This window comes from Phodopus roborovskii, unplaced genomic scaffold (assembly GCF_943737965.1).
Source record: "Phodopus roborovskii unplaced genomic scaffold, PHOROB, whole genome shotgun sequence".
Taxonomy (NCBI): Eukaryota; Metazoa; Chordata; class Mammalia; order Rodentia; family Cricetidae; genus Phodopus; species Phodopus roborovskii.
The window spans coordinates 18996857-19019083 of NW_026125397.1; positions in this window are offsets into that span (position 1 = coordinate 18996857).

Genomic DNA, 22227 nt, shown 5'->3' on the forward strand with positions numbered 1-22227 from the left:
CCTTGTTCTTCTTTTTAAACGTAGGTATTACCTACCTTTGGCTTTCTACAATAATGGGTTTTTGTTCGAAGCTGGTTTTACTGTCTTCTCTCATCTCTTTGTTCATTTTTCAGTCTTCTGTTTCCCACAAGCACCACTGTTAGGTAATGATTCTCAGGTTCCCACAAAACACAGAATTTGACCCCTGGAGAGATTCTTAATCTGTTCATTGTATAAATCTTTCCTGGGAAGAGAACAGAACATAATCTAAGGGTAATTTAAGCTTCTAAACATTGGGCTTGTCCCATTACACATAATGCTGTCAATTTAGGAAATATTTGTAAAATAATCCAGGTTATTAGGGAAGCATAGTACAAAATATGGATATCAATGGAGAAAACTACTTACTAAAATGAACATCTGAGCCAAGACTTTCTGAAATGTCATGGAATGGATGCCTCCAGGGTCTTAGAAGATGTATAGATCACAGGGACATGGAGAGGATGGGAGGGAGGGAGGCAATACACTGGTAACAAAATGCAAACAATCTGTGATAGTCTAGTTGGTAGGCAGTACAACAAATTCCTCCTTTCACTCATGGGACTTTTAGTAAAGTTTGAAAATATAGAGAGATAAATACATTTAGCCCAGTCCATGAGAAATTACTTGCAGTAAATACGAACAACAATAACAAAAAAAAAAAAAAAAACCTGAGATTCATTATTTGTGAAGAATTTCCTCAAATGAGTAAGAAAAATAGCTCCATAAGAAGGAGAGCAAAACTTGTGACTAGATAAACATACAAAATAAATGCTAAAGAGCATTAAGATTTATGCTGATCTTTCTCTTTAATAATCACAGGAATACAAATTAAAAGCACATCATAGACTGAATCTATAAATTTATTGTGCTGAATAGTGCATCAAACACGTGGATGTGGGAGTATCTCTGTGGCAAGCTCTCTGGAAGCTCCTTGGATATATATATATATATATCCAAGAGGATGGCCGAGTTAACAGTCACTGTGCTTTAGTTGCTTGTGGATTCTCCATACCAGTCCCCACAGGTGCAGCATCACTTTACATTCCCATCAGCAGCATGTAAGGGGTGTTCTTCTGACATCCTTATCACACTTGTGCTCATCATCTTCCCTTTATGATGTCCATTCCGACCAGAACCATGCAGAATCCCCATATTGTTTTCAATTGTATTTCCCTCATGATTCAAATATTCAATCGTTTTCAAAAAATTCATGTTTCTTAGCCCTTCGATGGAAGATAGGGAGAAAGAAACAGGCAAGAGAGTGGTGAATAGGTCAATATGTACAATATACTTGACAGAGATTGTTTTTGTAAAATACAGTGGGATGCACAATGAGTATAAAGCAATAAAAATATTTTAAAGTGCTTGATAGCTATTGAAACATCAGATCTCCCATATGGATTATGACTTATCTATACACAGACACTTGGCCCCAATGATAGTGCCAGGGATGGGTTATACATTTTGTGGAGTGGACCATACATCCAATGAGAAAGTGGTTAGTTCTTCCTATAATATTAATGCCACTGTTACACAGGTGGACATGTCTTGCCAGGTCAGTCTTTACAATAGCTTGCAAGGTTTGCATCTGATTAAGATCCATGATTATTTTTTCTCCCCTAATAGCATGCACAGAACGTTCCAACATTATGAAAGCTACCCATTAGGGATGAAGTTTCCAGGTGAGTATCAGCTTGATTTCTTGATGTTTTATCATCAAGTATATGGTATCTTCAGCAATAGAGTCTTACTGTCAAATTCTGGAGGGTAGTGAAGATCATAGTCAATACCCTGTAATGTTTGGTGGTTGCTTATGGAAACTCACTGCTCAAAAACTCCTCCAAACAGGTACCCCTTCCCAGCAATGGGCATTTTGTTAGTCTGTAGTGTCTACTAGGGACATTGTTGCCCCATTATAGGGTAACACCATTTAAACTTTTAAAAATGTGTGTGTATGTGTGTGTCAGGAAGCTTCTACAGTTGTAAGTCTCTATATGAATTTTTAAAAATGTCTTTAGCAGTATTTATTCCTCCCTGTTTTTCCTTTTACCCTGTCCTGATACCTCTCACCCCATTTAACCCTTTCATTTTCTTTATTCCTCTTTACCTCTTTATTCTAAGACATCTCATCTCCCCTCCCTTGGAAATGCCCCCCCCAAGGCACTTAATAATTTCCTGACTTTTACGGGTACTCCAAGAAAAACACACATAACTGAAGATTCAACACTAATATGCACAAATGATAGGAAATACATGATATCTGTCATTCTAGTTCTGAGGTACCTCATCAGAATAACTATTTCTGTCACACCATGGCTGGGGCTAAAAGCCTATGGCTTGACAAGTTAGAGGCCCTAGGGGAGAACCTAGTACTCCATGTTCATTTATTCTACTGAGTGAACACAGTATTAAACCAACGTCTAAAACCTTCTCATTATACAAACAGAGATAAGCGTTGCAGGACATTTGATCACACTGTGAACCAGACATTGCACGATTTGCTGGGGAAAAACCTGCTTCTAGCTTCAGCCCTACAGCACACACCTTTAATCCAAGAGGTTTTTGCTTGAATATTGTAAACATGATTAAATAAAGTTCACCATAGGTCAAGAGATGGAGCAAGTAACCAGTGACAGGAAATAAAAGAAAACAAAAAAACCCATAGAGTATAAAAGAAAGTCAAGAGGATGGAGAGAGATGCACAGGAAGTAGAAGGGAGGGGCATACAGCGGGGGGAGGTTTTGTTTGAGATGGCATAAGAGAAATCTCTCTTCCTGGGACATCAGTGAAGGAGGAAGCAGCTGGGTGCTTTCTCTGCCTCTCTGAGGTTTTCACCGCAGCATTTGTGTTATCAGAAGTTTCCTGCCAGCCTGGTCCCAGAGCTGCATCAGCCCCAAGTAACACACAGAGACTCTGTTAGTGATAAAGCTGTTGGCCAATGGCTATAGTTTCTTATTGGCTAGCTCTGTCTTAATTATTTTTTTTAATGAACAATAAAATGTTTTATTAAAAATGAAAACTAAAGTGTTAAAACAATCATTTGCCTAAAACGATTAACACATTCTTTGTTTTTTTATTTTACTTCATTGTTTTTTTTTTTTAATTTTACATGTTGATCCAGTTCCTTCTCCCTCCCTCCCTTTTACCCTCTAGAACTAGGAGAATTAATTATTAACTCATTTCTATCAAAATCTAAGTGTTCCCACGTGGTCTTGGTTTACCGGGAATGATGGACCTGCATCTCCTTTGCCTAATACATCTCTGCAGAGAAGAGTGTGATTTCCTGTTTGTCTCTGCTTATATTCTGATTCTACCCAGCTTCATCAGTCACTTCCTGCCTGTCTGTACAGATCTCCAGACTTCTATGGTTAGCTGCTGTGCTACGTCACTTACTGCCTGGCCAATCAGTGTTTTATTCATCAACCAATAAAACAAGCATGTATACAGAACATTCCCCATCACATCTAGCTTTCAAGTCTTTACTGAAAAGCAGAACTATAGAGACTTACTTAGTTAAAAACAACAGATACATACACCTCTCAACCCTCACCAGAGGAGCTCCTTTCTGTAGTCGATGGTGATTAACACAGAGACCCACAACTTGCCAAGGTGAAGGGAATAAGAGACTGGTATACTTAGCCCTCTATGGGTTTTCTATATCATATCCCCTCCTCCCCAGGTGCAATGATCATTGCAAAAGAAGGGGAAGAAGATGTAAACTCCAGAGGCAGTGGATCACTGCAATGAAACAGCGTTTTCTGGATGTAACAAAGTTGAACATAGGAACTGATGGTGATTGTGACAACACGTACTTGACCTATGCAAGCTCAGGCCACACAAAATCCCAGCATGAAGAGGGAAAGTAGGCATGAAGTCCCATCACTAGCTGAGGAGCTGCTGGCAATTGACAGATCCTGGGAGAGGGAGAGTTGGTTCTTCAATGGTATGGCTCTTGGTAGGCTGTGGATATGCACATACCCAAGAATATATAGGCAGTACATACTGGACTCGACATATTTTCAAAAAATGAGGATACACAGTTGGATGAGCAGGTAAGAGGGTGTGGATCTGGAGTAAGATGAGGGATGGGATGGATATGATCAAAACACATCATACCCCCTTGGTCGCCCCCAGAGGTTGAAGGTGAGTCCCCATTGCTGAAGATACTATGTACTTTGGTTCCAAGCTAAATCTGACCTGAAAGTCTCTTTTCAAAGGACTAGCTTTCACTGGTCCTAAAAGTGTTACGCAAGCTTCCAAGAGAGGAAAACAACCAATGGTCCTACCCAGCTGTGACATCCGTGATCCACAACAATGATCCACATAGCAAGATAGTCCTGATTATGCAATAGTGACATTAATATCTTGATTGTAGCCAACAGCTTTCTAATTGGAGATGGGGTTCACTCAATAAGGGGTAAATCACATCTGATACTGGAAACCTACCAACTTCCCTGGGCTAGTGAAGGCAGGGTTATTTAAACAAGTTCACCGGACCCAAGATAAGTGATAAATAGGTGTGGGGTCATGGATCTTAGAGAGGAGCTTTATATCAGTACTTTATTTACTAAATTAGTATAATTCCTAACGTCATTCTAAATATTTGTTCTTATAATTGTAGTTCTCACTCCTCGTCAAAGAGACTTCTCTGTGCAATAGATGGAGGCTACTACTGAGAACCGCATTTGGTCAAAATGCAGAGAATCATGGGGTGCTCAATACCATTGGTTATACCTAAAAGACAGATGCTGCACCAGGCTCTGGCTATATCATGAAAGCAGAACTGGAAAGACTGGCAGAGCCAAGGGGCCAGGAAATCTGATATGAGATTATGCTTTCTTTCAGACATGGCAGGCAAGCTTCACCTACGATAACCCAACAACATGACCCCCTCAACAAGATCTGAACAAACACAACACCGATAGACATACTAACATGGAAGGGGAAAATTTCACATGGCTGCACACGCAAACAAAGAACCACAAACAGCTAATGAATGTGAGAGTGGAAGAAATAGTCTTCCCCAGGGATGAGACCCCTGACCGGGCTGTAATCTAATGCCAGTTGGTAATAGTCTTCCCCAGGGATGAGCCCCCTGACCAGGCTATAATCTAATGCCAGTTGGTCAGGCCTGAAACCATGTATGTACAAGTCACAATACACAAACTGAGAAAAGTGTTTACATATTTATGCACTTTCATATGTCACATGATACATATTACATAATATGCATAAATGCCACAATGGCAATTGAATAAAAACAAGATAGGTTTGAAGAGGGCTAGAAGGAGGAGAGGGAAGGGGATAATTATATTTTAATTTCAAAATATTTTAAGAAACAAAAAAGAAAACTATGTACAAAAATAAAAAATATTACAAGGAATTCTCAAAGACTAATAGAAATAGGGAATAAAAGCACCGTATGAAGTTCTTAAAATAATAAGAAATGTAAACTTGAGATCTACCAATATTTTCAGTTACGCAATCTGAGAAAGTTTTCCCACCACACCATTAAACAGCAGCATGTGGTTGCTTTATTGACCTTTGCAGGCATTTTTAAAACATGTTTAGATATTTTGTTTACCAGGAATACTAGCTCCTTTAATGACAGAATTATGAATTAATTTCATTTCACCTGGACTGAGTAGTCAGTGATTTCATAAACAAATCTCCCTATGACTTAAAGTAACGTTTTATTTACATGATGTTCCCAACTGTGACAGTGTCTGATTATTTTTTTATTTTTGTGGTGATGTGGGTCAAAACACCAGGCCTTGTGTTTGCAAGTCAAATATGTACCAGTGAGCTTCAGCCCTAGTTCCCAACACACAGTTCTTCTGACTTCACAGATACTGAAAAGCAAACATTCTACACTCGGTAGAAACTAGACTTTGTCTTTAAATATTTGATCTTTCCCAATCTATGTAACAAACCCCAAACAACCCCATCTGGCTGGACAGATGGAGCGGAACAGCAGAAATGCACAATATTCTCTGTAGATGAGCAAGGTTGCACAGATGTGCCCCAGCATCACAGCTGGGACACTGCGTTTGCTGTGGATTAATAGGACTCAGCCCTACCGCAGGATGAGAAGTCTGTCTGTACACGGTTCCTATTGTACTCTTACCTCCTGCATCATCTTCCACTATATAGTGATGGTCATTCTTTTTTGTTTTGTTTTTCAAGACAGGGCTTCCCCATGTAGCTCTGGCTGTCCTGGAACTCACTCTGTAGCCTGGAACTCACCGAGATCCACCTGCCTTTGCCTCCCAAGTGCTGGGATTAAAGGCGTGCACCGCCACCACTGGCGATAATAGTTCTTTTATGCTATTTTAAAGTGTTCTGTTGTTAAGTTGCTCTGATTCCTACATGCCCCGTGACTACCTTTATGAAGGACCTCATATCTTCTTTTGCCTTTTTATGGATTCATATTTGTCCTTTATTCCATTGAGATTTTATGTTTTCCTTACTAATTTGAAGACATTCTTTATAAAAAAAAAAATGAAAGAAACTGAATCTTCAGTAGTTACATATGTTACAAGTGACTGAGATAATTTTTTCTGTTACATTTCAGTGTATCTTATACGTATGAGTGTTTTGTCTGCATACACGTATTGTATCATATGCACTCTTGATACCTGTGAAAATCATCAGATCCCTAGAAATAAAGCTAAGGGTGGCTATGAGGCATCATGTGTACTGGGATCCAAACGCACTCCTCTGTAAGCCAATGAGTGCTCTTACCCAGTGAGCCTTTACTCCAAGTTCCTGGACATTTTTCTTTATATAATTCCAAAACACCTTTGTTCACTTTTCATCCCCCCCTCCAATCTAAGTGTTTCATATGCCCCTAAATAATTCAGTTCAGTTTAAAAAAAAAAAATGGTTAATCAAGAATTCTCAGCTAGGCCGTTCGTTTTAATAAACTGTCAAATACTCTGATTTCCACATTTTACACCATGTTGCCCTCACAGTGTGGATTGTTTTACAAACATTGCCTTAGTTTATAACATTATTTACACTGGTGCAGGCCCAGTGTTTGGAAGCTTGAATTACCCTCAGGTTATGTCCTGTTCCCTAACTGGGGACGCTTTGTACATAGAACACATTGACACAATCGCCTGTGGTCAAAGTCCGTGTTTGGGCGAACCTGAGAATCATTACCTAAGAGTAGCTTAGGCAGGAAACAGAAAACTTAAGAACATACTAAGAGATGAGAAAAGATAACGCATCAGAACCAGAACAGAAAGCCCATTCTTGTAGGAAACAAATACACAAGAAATATCTAACTTTAGGGAAAGGTTTTTTTTGTTGGTTTTTTTTTTTCTTGTTTTTTTTTTGTTGTTGTTGTTTTGTTTTTGTTTTTGTTTTCTGCTTTGTTTTGGTTCTGGTTGTTTTTGAGACAGGGTTTCTTTGAGGCTTTGGAGGCTGTCCTGGAACTCTCTCTGTAGACCAGGCTGGCCTCGAACTCACAGAGACCCACCTGCCTCTGCCTCCCTAGTGCTGGGATTCAAGGCATGCGCCCGGCTTAAGTTTAGGGAAAGGAACAGACATTCCCACGGGGCTGCTTTCTCACTCCAGCCAATCAGATTAGAGACCCTGCAGATTTCTACCCCTGCCACCCACTCTAGGACAGAGAGAGAAGAACAAAACAGTTCAAGAAAGGACATTATATGCTGTACAACAGCCAGAATATAAAACTTCTATGTAAGATACTGGACATGGTTAAACATTTGTAAAATGAAAAGCTATAAAGAAATGAAAAAACCTTGAGTTCCTGTGGATGTCTGGTTTTTATTGTTTTCTGTTTAATGACTTCTGTGTTACAAATACTTACGTTATTCTACAACGTAATGACTATATAAGATAAAGGAGCTTTTCAGGTTGTTTGGTCCCGCGCGCGCGCGCGCGCACACACACACACACACACACACACACACACACACACACACGTTATAAGATAAAACCTTCTGTCTGAAATCTCCCAATCAATAACAATATGCTTGCTTAAATAACCAGAGCTGGAGTTGTTGAAGGCTGATTTTTCTTCAAAAGAGGGAGATAAACAAGGTCATTGTACCTTCCCCTAAGCACCAACTTACCCCTTCCAGCTGCTAGTAAGCACTTCCACCCTCACTGCATGAAGCCTCAAGGTTTTTGTAGAACCAAGGCATACAGGCTAAAAGCTAAGACTAAGGATGGGGTCCGCCTATGCAACAATGGGAAAGCTTCTATATGTACTGTGCTCCAGATATTGCCTAACACCCCCTTGGGAAAACAACAAATGGTGAGTTTATTTGTTACTATTATGTCTCACATTACTTCAATTAAAAATGGGATTTATATTTAAAAAAAAAAGATGGCTAAGTAAGTGTAACTAAAGATGTCTAGCTCTTTGATGTCTCCTCCTGGGTTTGTTCCGGTTTACAAAGATTGTTGCCTCATACAACATCATGGACATTCAAAGCAATTGCTAAAATGAAAATTTCCTTTCTGTCAGGGTCTGTAAGACTATTGCAAGTAGAAGAGAGGACTATAAAATTTCAAGCCCAAATTATCTTAAACTTGCAACAAAAATGCTGTTAAAAATCTATACATATTCTTAGTTTACTACTGCATGCTTATATGTAACTTGAAATCAACTCTGGTTATCTCCTTTTTAGACTAAGTCCCCAGTATATTTTGGGTTAAGATAGATTTTTATATAATGATTTTTGTCCCAACAATTTCAAATAAAAATGTGTTTAATAAATTGTTTTGATAAATAAGGATTATACATTTCTGAGGCCTGCTCAGATTTGCAATAACTGACCTAAAAATACATGACTTTTCTCTTTGTCTTTGCTAACACTGTTAAGCTATGATTATCTTGGTAAACTGAGTCATACAAAAAACTGTTATATTCTATAATGGTACACTCTGTAAGGACCAGGAATATAAAGTTGCTAATCTCCTTACAGGCTGTATTCATGAAAAGAGCTTCAATCCAGAAATTGTTATTTTAATTTTAAAGATTAAGCTTTGATATGTTCCGTGCTTGCAGTCATGCTAAGGACTAATGTAATTAATTACAGTAAAAGGCTTTATTTAACTTTCTGTATGTTTTCAAGGTATGGCCTAAAACAAACAACTAAAAACTAGCAAGTGGTTATTTAGCTCAGCTCTACTAATAAATATCAGGTCTCAAACTTGTCAGAATATAACATGTAAAATGGTTATACTTACTGTGACAGAGGCTCCCAGGTCCTAGCAGTGACCACCAAGGTCTCCAAGAAGATAACGGACACATTGACAATGACTCCACCTGGATTGTGAGAATGCTAACTTCTCGGAAAGACTGCCCCGTTGCCTGTCCTGCTGCTAGGGGGTGACCCAAACTGTGGACAAGCAGGACAATGGAAAGTTGACTGCCCTGCTTTGCCTACTACACAAAGGTCAGTCCTTCCCATGTTCCTCCTCCACAGGAAAGGTCTCTCATCTTCTGAGTCTGGAGACTGAAGACTGGTGTTGTCCTGGTACCCGTCCCCAATATCATGGTGACCACAGGTACCTAGGATGACTGTCTAGGTAGTAGACTATTGACTAGTCTCTGTCATTTTAATTGCTAACTAGACCATTTGGATTATACTTCCTGCAATAACGTACCCTTCTTAGATCTCTGGTGGCATTGATGGATAGGGTAACTGTAGTTTTGTCAGCTTGGCAGTAGCAGGCAACCAGCTCCTTACCCGAAGCCGCAGCTACCTTGTTTGTTCATTGGTGAAGCCATTACTTAGTTAAAACTAGTGGGTCTCTTGTTTACAAAGGGCAGACAACTTTGTCATTGCTGACAGACTTCATATTTAAGGATAAACAGGTTTCGGGTGTAACTTTTTACTAAAGAATGGTTTTTCAATTACTCTTCTTGGTGACAACTACTCAAGTCTCTAGTAAATAATTAGATGGATTAATAAAAAGGTTCAAAGTTCAAGCTAGGGGTCTAATAATATGTCCTATGTTAAATAAAGGTCTGAGGATGTAAACACATAAGTTCTGAGGGTCTAAGAAGATGATTTAAGATCTACAAATATAATAAGCTGCTTACTATTCAGTCACAGCTCAATATTTTAAATTTCCTTTGGTTGTCTTCAAAAGGTGCTTTCCATCAGGCTAAAACATCTCCATCCAATCTATATGTCTGGATGGGGGGGGGGACAGGGAAATGTTCATGCTTTTTAACCCACAGCTATAGTTTTTGCTAGGACCCAAAAGCATGAGTCTATTCCAATTGTTCTACAATGTGAATTTCAATACAATGGTAATGCTAATATACCTAAAAATTTTGTCTCTTTTTGTAAACTAAAAATTCATGTATGCTTCAGGGAGTCAAAAAAAATCATAAGATTTGAATGTTCCTGTCACAGTTCAAACAGACTCCAAATAAGTGCAGCCTAAGTTTTCCCCTGTCTATTCCTGAGAATGGAATCTTCCTTTCTCTTCCCTGGTCTTGGGACTCCTCCCCTCTCCCAACTACTAGGCTTAAAAGTTCCAAAAGTATGATTTTCCTTTAAGTTTGTAAACTTGAATGTCTGTTCCTAGCCTATATATTTATCCCAGCCAATTTCCAATCAACGAAAGACTGAAAACTGCTCCAAACACATTAGCCTCTGGTGGTCCTATGAAACTAGCAAGACCTGGACTTGAAGCCAGTGTAAACCAGAAGCTTCCGACAAAATTTCCTACCAGCTTCAGTTCAGCCTTCCAGACTGCTCCAAAGTTACCTACGCTTCACTAGCCTCATCCTGTCCTCTCCTGGCCTTTGACTAGCATTCCAGCTTTCCTGGGCCTGCCATCAACATCCTATGCCATCTGAGAATCAGTTACAGAAGAGGTACATCACCCCTTATCATTAACAAAAGGCCTGAATTTTAGGTCCAAAGGAAACTAGGTCCTCTCTACCAAACAAGCCATTCCTCTATCACTGTCAAAAGACAAATGGTTGTATATGGTGTCTGTTAGCAAACCAAAGCTCATGCTGGCCTCCAGACATCTTCAGGATTACAAATACCTGTTAAAATCAGAGAGTTACAAATAGGGATTCTCAAAATGGGGGCTGGGATTGATGAATTAAAATTAATGTATTAATTAAAATATCAACCTTTATCCCTACATAAATGTGAATCAACAATTTGATTTATATGATCTAGGGCCAGTGTGGAATGTTATGACTAAAGAAGCCCCATTTTCTCAGTAGTTAAGAGCACTGGTGGCTCTTCCAGAGACCTGGATTCAATTCCCAGCACCCACATGGCAGCTCACAATTGTCGGTAACTCCAGTTCCAGGGGACCTAATACTTTCACACCAATGCACATAAAATAAAGTTAAATAAATTATATGAAAAATGACTTCTGGATTAGAAGACTACTTGTAACCACATTACCTAAAGATAATCAGTTTTGATATTTTCTTTTGCATGTTTATGTGTATTTTGGTATCAAAATTTGTGGTGATGGCACATAGTTAGTGGCACACAGATGTCTATGACACACAGTGGCTATGGCACATGAATGGCTATGGCACCCAGTGGCTATGATGCATAGATGGCTACAGTACATGAGAGGTTATAAAGCACAAACATAGGCTCTTTCAAAGTCATATTCTCAGATTAACAGGAATGCCACTACATCCAATCTTCTTGTTACTTGTTGAGAATGTGTAAGTTTAAAAGAAAATTTTCTTAGGACTTCCTTTTTTGCAAATACAAGAGTTTAAACCTGAAAATGAAAATAAAAAAGAAGCTCCATTTTATGCTAGGCACCTGTAGTTTGAATGTAATTGGCCACCATAAGCTCATACAGACTGGCACTATTAGGAGGTGTGGCTTTGTTGGGGTGGGTATGGACTTGTTGAAGGAAGTGTATCACTGTTGGGGGCTGGCTTTTAGGTGATGGGGGATGTTCTCCTGTATATATGCTTCTCTTATTTGGTTGATGATTAAAACACTGATTGGCCAGTAGAGGCAGGAAGACAGATGGCACTAAAAGATGAGAATGCTTGGGAGAGAGGCAGGGAGAAGCTGCCAAGAGACATCACGTAGCAGAGGAAGGAGTAACAGGTCTGGACCCTTCTCCAGTAGGATAAGACCACATGGAAATACTTAGATTAATAGAAATGGGTTAATAATTAAGAGTTAGACAGTAAGAAGCCCTAGCCATCAGCCAACAGTTTTATAATTGATATAGCATCTTGTGTTTATTTGGTGCTGAAGGGAGGCAGAACCAGGCTGGAAAGAAACTCCAGCTACATTTAGGTTTCCTGTGCTCAAGATACCGCCCAGTGTCTCAGTATACTTCCTGTTGTCCTCTGATTAAGATGTAGCCAGTACCATGTCTGCCTGCACATGATGATACTACACTAAACCTCTGAAACTACAAGCACGCCACAACGATTAAATGTTTTCCTTATAAGAGCTGCTGTGGTCATGCCATCTCTTCACAGCAATAGAAACCCTAACTAAGACAGCATCCATCTTGGTACCCACCAGCTTTTTGTCCCTGACTCTAGTCCTTGGAAGATAAGTTCCCAATAACCCTGATCCAGTGACCTCCCCCAACCACCCACCCAAATATGTACAGCTGTGACTACCTACTAATTATGAGATAGCCAACTGTTTTTCTTGCTTCTGTAACGTGCTTACAGCAGATACCCAAAGATTCTACTGAGTAGTCTTAATCATTTAACTTGGCAGAACTGAGCAGGTTTTGTTTTTTTTGCATAAATATGGAAGGTCTTTGTGTGGCTTTCCCCTTTCAAGTTTCTTCCCCGTACCTCTCCTCCATAGCAGTCTCAAATTTGGCCCAGGTTCATCCTGTTAGCAGTTAATCAATAACTCTTTTAATTATAATTGTATTGAGTCCGTGGTCTTTTCCCAAGGGTCACAAACTCCATAACAGCCAACACACACCAAGAGAAATAGAGAACAGGTGACCGATTTAGGGATCACTCTATCGAGAGGACATTGCAATTATAAGCAGAATGGACAAGCACAGGTGCACTTAGTTTCATGAGACAAATGCTAACAGATTTAAAGTCACTGCTAACACCAGCACTGTAATAGTAGGTGACTTCAATACCCTATTCTCACCAGTAGATAACTCAAACAGAAAAAATGGAAAGGGAGAAAGAAGCATTGGAGCTAAATGACCTCATCCATCAATTGTACTTAATAGATATCTAGATCCACCCAAACACGCAACAGTTCGCGTTCTTCTCATCAGTCTGTAAGACTTAGTCTAAAACTGATCACATATCTGGGAACACGCAAAAGTAGTGCTTTTGAATGCTAAGAATGATACAAAGCACATGGTTCGTTGTTAGATGTATTATGTCAATTTCAGAATCAAGATTCAAATGAGATTTTTAAAATGAACATAATTCTAGAGACAAAACTGATAACAAAAGACACTTTAAACAAATAAAACAAGAGCTTGAAGTAAAAGTATACTTAAAAGGGGAATACTTCTGCCCTGGCCCGCGCGGTCAGTTGACAGGGACTCTGAGGGAGGGAGGGAGATTGAGGGGACAGGAGACTCGAGAGATGGAGACAAGACAGTATTCTGATCAAGTCTCATTTAATGAATATAACCACAGGGTTTAAGTAGTGGAGAAATGAGGGAATGGGCCAAAGGGAGGATGTGAGGGAGGCAGAACGTCCTTACAAGCAGGTGTTCTGCTATAAGATAAGTTGCTATACGATAAGCCTGCAGCTGGGACTCTTTCAGGGTCAGGCTGCATCATGTTTAAGAAGAAAACAGTCATAGGGGAATGGAAAATTACCAGCATGTTAGTATCTAAGAGAGTAGTAGGCAAGATGGCTGTTAAGATGCTAACTTTGCTCTGGGGCTCCCCACATATTTCTGAATCCATTCAAATAGTCTGAGCCTTTGGATTAGAGGGTTGAGGCCATCAGTGTTTAGAGTTATTATTGAAGTGTGTATGTTGTTGTTGCTGTTTGTGTTTTCAGTCCTGCTTTGTCTTTCAGCACTGACAGCTCCTTTCGCTGTGTTTCCACAGTCTCTTGGCTACCCTTATATCTCTCTTCAGTGCTAAGCATTGCTTCCAGTATTCTCTGTAGAGCTGGTGTGGTGGACATCAATTCTCTTTTTATTTAATTTAGAAACAATCTTAGTTTACATATCAATCCCAGTTCCCTCTGCCTCCCATCCTCCCGTGCCCCCAGTGACCCCCCCACCCCACCCCCATCCACTCAGGGAGGATGAAGGCAACAAAGAAGATGGACATTAATTCTCTTAGTCTGTTTATACCATGGTAAGTGTTCCTTTGTCCTTCACCTGTGGCGGATAATTTTGCTGAGTACAATAGTCTTTGATGGCATAAGTGGTGTTTTAGAATTTGAAGTAGATTTCTCTGGGTTTTTATGGTTCTGGTTTCCATTGAGAAATAAGCTGTTATCCTAATGAGTTTTTCTAGTCCAGCTTTAAAAACTCCCCCCCTTTTTTTTGTATATTTAGTGTTTTAACTATAATATGCCCTGAAAGTTTCTCTTCTGATCCCTCTATTTGGTATTCTATATGCTCTTTATATCTGTATGGGTTTGCCACTCTTTAATCTGGGGTTATAAGGTACCCAACCTTAGCTGACAAATCTATGATGCAAGCCCAAATCTAAATTTCAGGGAATATCATAGAAGAGAAGTCAGAGATCCAGAACATCTTCTGTAAGACAGTGTCTTCTATATATAATAGGGAAGCTGCTCTCACGAAACCTCAACAATATGACATGCTAACATGGATAGGGTAAATTTCCCATGGCTCTGCCCTAGATGAGAAGCTACAGTCAATCAATGGCTGCTGAGAAAGACTCAGTGGTGGCTGGAGACAGGATGTCATTTTTTTTTTCAATATCAACCAGTGTGGCCACTGATAAGTTTTCCATGTCCCAGTAAATAGCCCCCTATTCATGCTTATGCAAGTAACCCTATTTAAACTTAGCAATTAGAAGTCACTGTCGAATGTAAAATAATAAATTAAATTAAAAAAATGCTTTGACTCCAAAATTTAATTTGAAGGACAAGTTACTGGGGAAAAGGATTTCCATTTTTGTTTCCACAGAAAATGAAAAGATGTGGATTCCTTCCAGACTAATGTGGTTTGATCACGCCAGACCGCCTGAAACAGAGTACAAGGTGATCCTACATTCAAAACAGCTGGACAAAACAGCCCTACAGACTATAGCCAGGATTTCTGATTCTTCTTCGAATCCCCCATGACAGCGCCCCTTACCAGCAGGAAGTAGTTTGGAAAGAACGACACCCAAATTCCCAAATATTGTGTATAAATGTTTGTTTTCATTTAATTGGACTTTGTTATATAAAATAAAATAATAAAATAAAAAAAAGAAGTCACTGTCGAAATCCTTTTAGTTGGACTAGAGAGATGGCTTAGTAGTTAAGCATACTCGCGGCTCTTGCAGAGGACCCGGTTGGTTCACGGTACACACACGGAGAGAATCACAGAACTCTGCAACTCCAGTCTAGTCCTGACGATGTGAGTGTGGGGGATCCAGACCTCAGGGCCTGGGAGAACTGGCCCCTCCTGTCCTTGCTGTAGGCTGCATTGGGTGAGCTAGTCAAGGCAGTGATGGAGAGCTCGCCCAGTAGTGACGATGAGGGAAAGCAATGAGCTGACCAACCTAGCTACCATTCAGGCCCAGAACAAAGGTTATGAGTTGGCCCACCCCAACATCCACCAAATCTATGAACTGCTGGAGCATTCATGGGGGAAGAATTTACAGACCGAAAACAGTAGGATCTCAATGAAACAGGACAACCACAGGATATCCAAGAGGGGTCCCAGTGAGAACCTATTATTGTTGGTATAGCAGAAAGCAGAGGCCTCGAGCCAGACCAATGACTTGTGGCAATGAACACAGGCGGGTAAAGATGAATGGACTAAAGGGTGAACTGTGGGACTCAAGGGGCCACACTAGAACTTTCCACAAGATTCTTTTTTGTTGCTCGCTTGGTTGGTTTGGATTTCGGTTTTTCTTTTAAAGTTGGTTTTGATTTGGGGGAAGGTTGCAAGGGTAGATGTGAAGGGGCTGGGAGGTAAGTGAGATTGGAAGCGCATGATGCAAATCCACAAAGAATAAAAGTGAAAAAGAAAGTGCTCACATTTGTCACAACGGGTATTAATTTCCTTCTCAGTCTCCAAATAACCAGCAGTAGCTCGCTGTAGCCCTTCCATTAGTTCTAAGGCTAGTGAGATTCTTGAAGAATCCACATCGTAACCTTTTTACATTTGTCACCATTTCTTTAAGGGTTCCCTTCACATCCTAGAGACCTGATTATTGTTGTGCAGGTCATATTTCATGATTTCAGAGGCAGAAATTTCCTGTTGAAAAGTGTTTCTAATAAAAATCAATGTCTCTGCCAGGTACAGTGCATGCTCAGGGGATCCGAACCCTGACAGAGATACAGTCACTATACTGGGCTCACTAATAAGCATTTGACTTCAGTCTCCAAGGGACTTTGGACTTAGACCTCTGAGCAATACTGGGACTGTTGGGACACGGTGACTCCTGGAGATAGACTAATCGTATTTGATACCTGGACACGAGGTTTTGCAAACCAGTGCCAAATGTTATTATTTTGATCTTTTTTCGCCTTTTGTTGAAAATAGATTTTTTTTCATACATAATATACCCCGAATATGATTTCCCCTCCCTCTACTCGTCCCAGTTCCTCCCACCTCCCCTGCCATCCAGATCCACCTCCTTTCTGTCTCTTATTCTTTGGGGGCCCATTCCACAGAGAGGGGTTCTCTCCCAGCCTAGACACATGGGAGAGGGCCTACGCCCTGCTCCCAATGACATGACAGACTTTGAAGATCCCCCGTGAAAGGGGATGGGATGGGGGTTGGGAGGGGCACAGGGGGAAAAAACATAAAAATAAATATAAAAAGTTGCATTAATTAAAAAAAGAGAAAACAACCAGGCTTCTAAGAGTTAACAATGAAACAGAATATAATAAGATAAAACAAAAACTAACACAATAGAAGTGGACAAAACAAACAGAAGGAAAAGAGCTCAAGAGAAGGCACAAAAGTCAGAGACCTACTCATTTTACATTCAGAAACCATAACATATACAGAGAGGTACAGAGGATATGTTTTTATTTTAAATGTTCCCCAAAGGTCTATATACTGAATGCTTGATTAACCAACCTGGGTCACCATGCTCGTAGTAGAGGCTTGGGGGGTGGGGCAGGGTATGGATCCTTGGTCACGGGGTATGCCCCTGAAAGGAGTGTTGGGGACTCTGCCCCTAACCCCTCACTTTTGCTTCCTGTCCACTAAATGAGCTGCTTTGTTCCACTTGTCACTCTTCAACATGACGATCAAGTCCAAATTAAAGTACCAGCCAACCATGCAGCAAAAGCTGAGACCAGCAACCCAAGTCAATATTTACTTTAGGTTTTCAGTTGGGTATTTCACTATTTCGCAACAGTGATGGTGTGGCAATGTGAATGACAATGACCCCAATAATCTCATACATTTGAATGATTGGTCCCTAGTTGGTGAAACTATTTGGGAAGGAGTAGGGTAACAATACCATTGCCAACAACAAATCTAAAACAAACAAGCATTAACAATCAGTGGTCCTTACTTTCCATCAACATTGATGGTCTTAACTCGCCTATAAAAAGACACAGGCTAACAGAATGGATACGAAGACAGAATCTAGCTTCTGCTGCATACAAGAAACTCATCTAAGCTTCAAAGACAGACATTACATCAGAGTAAAGGGTTAGGAAAAGATCTTCCAATCAAATGGTCCCAAGAAGGAAGCAGGTGTAGCTATCCTAATGTCTAACACGTTAGATTCAAACCAAAATCAATCAAATGAGATGAAGATGGTCATTTCGCATTCATCACAGGAGAAATCCATCAGCACAAAGTCTCAATTCTGAACATTTATACCCCAAATACAAAGGCACTCACATTCATAAAAGAAATGCTAATAAAACTCAAAGCTCACATAAAACCTCACAGAATTATAGTTAGAGACTTCAACACCCCACTCTCAACACTAGACAGGACCACCAGACAGAGACTTAACAAAGAAACAAAAGAACTAATAGAAGATATGTCCCAATTGGGTTTAACAGACATCTATAGAACATTCCATCCAAACACAAAAGAATATACCTTCTTTTCAGCTCCACATGGAACCTTCTCTAAAATCGACCACATACTAGGCAACACAACAAACCTCAACAGAGACAACAAAAGGAGGTCAAGGGGATACAAATTGGAAAGGAAGAAGTCAAACTCTCTCTATTTGAAGATGATATGATAGTTTACATAAGCGACCCAATAAACTCTACCAGGGAACTCCTACAGCGATAAACACCTTCAGCAAACTAGCAGGATACAAGATAAACTAAAAAGAAAAAATCAGTAGTCCTACTTTTTTCAGACGACAAAGAGACAGAGAAAGAAATCAGAGAAACATCACCCTTTACAATAGCCACAAACAACATAAAGAATATTGGTGTAACACTTACCATACAAGTAAAAGACCTATATAATAAGAACTTTGTGGCTGTAAAGAAAGAAATTAAAGAGGATACCAGAAAATGGAAAGATCTCCCATGCTCTTGGATAGGTAGGATAAACATAGTAAAAACGGCAATCTTGCCAAAAGCAATCTATAGATTCAATGCAATCCCCATTAAAATCCCAGCACAATTCTTCACTGACCTTGAAAGGATAATACTCAACTTTATATTGAAAAACAAAAGATCCAAGATAGCCAAAACAACCCTGTACAATAAAGGAACTTCAGGGGGCATCACCATCCCCGACTTTAAGCTCTACTACAGAGCTATAGTCCTGAAAACAGCCTGGTGTTGGCACAAAAATAGACCAATGGAATCGAATTGAAAATCCTGATATGCCCACACACCTATGAACACCTGATTTTTGACAAAACATCTAAAAGTATACAATGGGAGGGGGAAAGCATCTTCAACAAATGATGATGGTGTATAGAACACTACAGATAGACCCATGTCTATTGCCATGCACAAAACTCAAGTCCAAATGGATCAAAGACCTCAACATAAATCCAGTCACACTGAACCTCTTAGAAGCAAAAGTGGGAGGTACCCTTGAACAAATGGTATAGGAGACCAATTCCTGAACACAGCACCAGTAGCACAGACACTGAGATTGCCAATAAGTGGGACCTCCTCAAACTGAGAAGCTCTGTAAGGCAAAGGACACAGTTGACAAGACCAAATCACAGCCCACTGTCTGGGAAAAGATTTTCACCAATCCTACATCTGACAGAGAGCTGATCTCAAAAATATACAAAGAACTCAAGAAACTAGTCACCAAAACATCAAATAACCCTATTAAAAAATGGGGTACAGAATTGAAGAGAGAATTCTCAATAGAGAAAATCAAAGAAGCTGAGAGGATGTGGAGAAAGGGGAACACTCCTTCACTGCTCGAGGGAGTGCAAACTTGTACAGCCCCTTCAGAGATCAGTATGGTGGTTTATCAGGAAAATGGGAATCAGTCTACCACAGGACCTGGCTATTCCACTCTTAGGCATATACCCAAATGATCCACATCCATGCAACAAGAACATCTGTTCAACTATGTTCATAGCAGCTTTATTTGTAATAGCAAGAACCTGGAAGCAACCTATATGCCTTTCAACTGAAGAATGGATAAAGAAGATGTGGTACATTTACACAATGGAGGACTACTCAGTGGGAAAAAACAATGGAATCTTGAAATTCGCAGGCAAATGGAAGAAACTTGAAGAAACCATCCTGAGTGAGGTAACCCAGTCACAAAAAGAGGAACATGGTATGTATTTACTCATATATGGATTTTAGACATAGAGCAAAGGATCACCAGCCTATAATTCACACCGCCAGAGAAGCTAGGACACAAGAAGGAAGCTAAGAGATTCATACAAGGTCCCTCACAGAAGGAGAAAGGAACAAGATCTCCTGAGCATATTCGGAGTGGGGGGGGCAGTGAGTGGAGAGGGGCTAGGAGAAAGAGAAGGGGAGGAGAGCATGTGGAACTAGGAAGATTGAGTCAGGAGAGCAATAGGAGAGAAAGAGAGAGAGAGAGAAAGAGAGAGAGAGATCATAAAAGAGAGAGCCATTATAGGTTTTGAAGAGAAAACTGACTCTAGAGAAATTTCCAGAGACCTACAAGGATGACCCCAACTAACAATCTGAGCAACAGTAAAAAGGCTACCTTAAATGTCCTTCTCTGATAATGAGATTGATGTCTAACTTATCTACCACCATAGAGCCCTCATCTAGGTAGCTGATGGAAACAGAAGCAGACACCCACAGCTAAACACTGAGGCGAACTGGAATCCAGATGTAGAGAGGGAGGACAAGACCAGGCTACAGAAACCCACAGAGATAGCTGACCTGAACAAGGAGGAGCTAATGGGCCCCCAGACTGATAGCTGGGAATCCAGCATGGGACTGACTCAGACCCCCTGAACATGGGTCTCAGTTAGAAGGTCTGGGCAGACTAAGGGACCTCAGACAGTGAAACCAGGATGTATCCCTGGTGCATGAAAGGACATTTGGAGCACATCCCGCATGGAGGGATACTCCCTTAGCCTAGAGACAGGAGGGAGGGCCTAGACCCTACTCCAAATGACTTGACAGCTGTGATGATCCCTCCTGGAAGACATCACCATCCCTGTGGAGTGTGTGTATGGGGGGGGATGGGATGGGAGGGTGGTGGTGGGGAGAGTGGGGGAGAGGAAGCAGGGATCAATATGTAAAATAAGAAAAAAAGTTATGCAGAAATAAAAAAAGATATCCCATTTGCTGTTGTGCACTCTGCTAACACGTGTCTGCAGTTTCACTAGCTTGAGTTTCAATACTAAATTACTGCAAAAAGAAGTTCCTCTGGGGAGGTCTGAGAGCAGCATGGAGCTATAGGAACATCAGCTGAGCTTTTCCTTTTTCTAAGCGACTGCTCTTCCTTGCTTCTGTTGCCCTGGGGCTGGTACCCTTATCCAGTGTGTGTTCAAGGAAACAGTCTCCATCATATCTCACCACTGAGAATGAAGATAGAAAGGAGAGAAAATCCTTGACAAAACTTGTACCAATTAGCATAGAAAGTATTCATTTTTCTAATCTCTCTCTCTCTCTCTGTGGGCGAGTGTGTGCACGTGTGTATGTGTATGTGTATGTGTGTGCGTGTGCATGTGTATGTGTGTGTGCATGTGCATGTGTATGAGTGTGTGTAAATGTGTGTGTGTGTGTGTGTGTGTGTGTGTGTGTTCTGTGAGAGAGATGGGGGCCTGGGAAGTTCAGAGGAAAACTAGCATCATTCTGCTGCTCTCTGTGCCCAGGTGGTCGCTCCAGATCATCAGGCTCAGCTGCAGATGCCTGCATCCTGGGCCATCTCACTTGCCCACTTCTAACGTAACTTTCCATTTACTTTCAAGATCCCTTTCTGTGATAGCAATCATGGCCCCTTTTGCTGCTCACAATGGCCCATTGCACAACAGTGCCAAGGCTAGAATGGATGAATGTTTCAACCACTAGGTGGCACTAGTGAACATTGAGAACATAGAGCTCTTAAGACTACTTACTCCATGTGGTTGATAGATGGCGATAGTGTCTTTGCATGAACAAAGTATTGTATACTCAAATTACATTACCATGGAGAAAATAGACCCTGTGCTCAGAAAGGGGGCCTCTACCATGAGAAAAAAAGTATTTGTTTAGTAATTAATTTAATAATATGCTATCTGGGAGTGAAATTCAGATGTACCTCATTTCTGCTAGATTCTAGAAATTAAGCAAGCATCTTTATTTTCAACGTAAATAATATAGATCACTGAAAGGAAAAGATACCCATACTCCATAGCTCCAATAGAAACACTGCTGTCACTTTGATAGCTACCAATATTCTTGAAGATTGAGGACATGTGTGACTTTTGTGTTCATGGAGGCCGTTGTAACAGCTGTCTTCTGTATCTGAAACGTCCACCACAATATTCAGTTCACCTCTAAGGGAATACTAGATTATTTATTCTGAACTAAATATGAGTCATCATGGCTCAAAAACACAGATACAAGTTGTCCCAAATGATAGTCCAACACAGAAGCAGTCACATGAATTTTCTATAGGCACAGAACAAAAGAA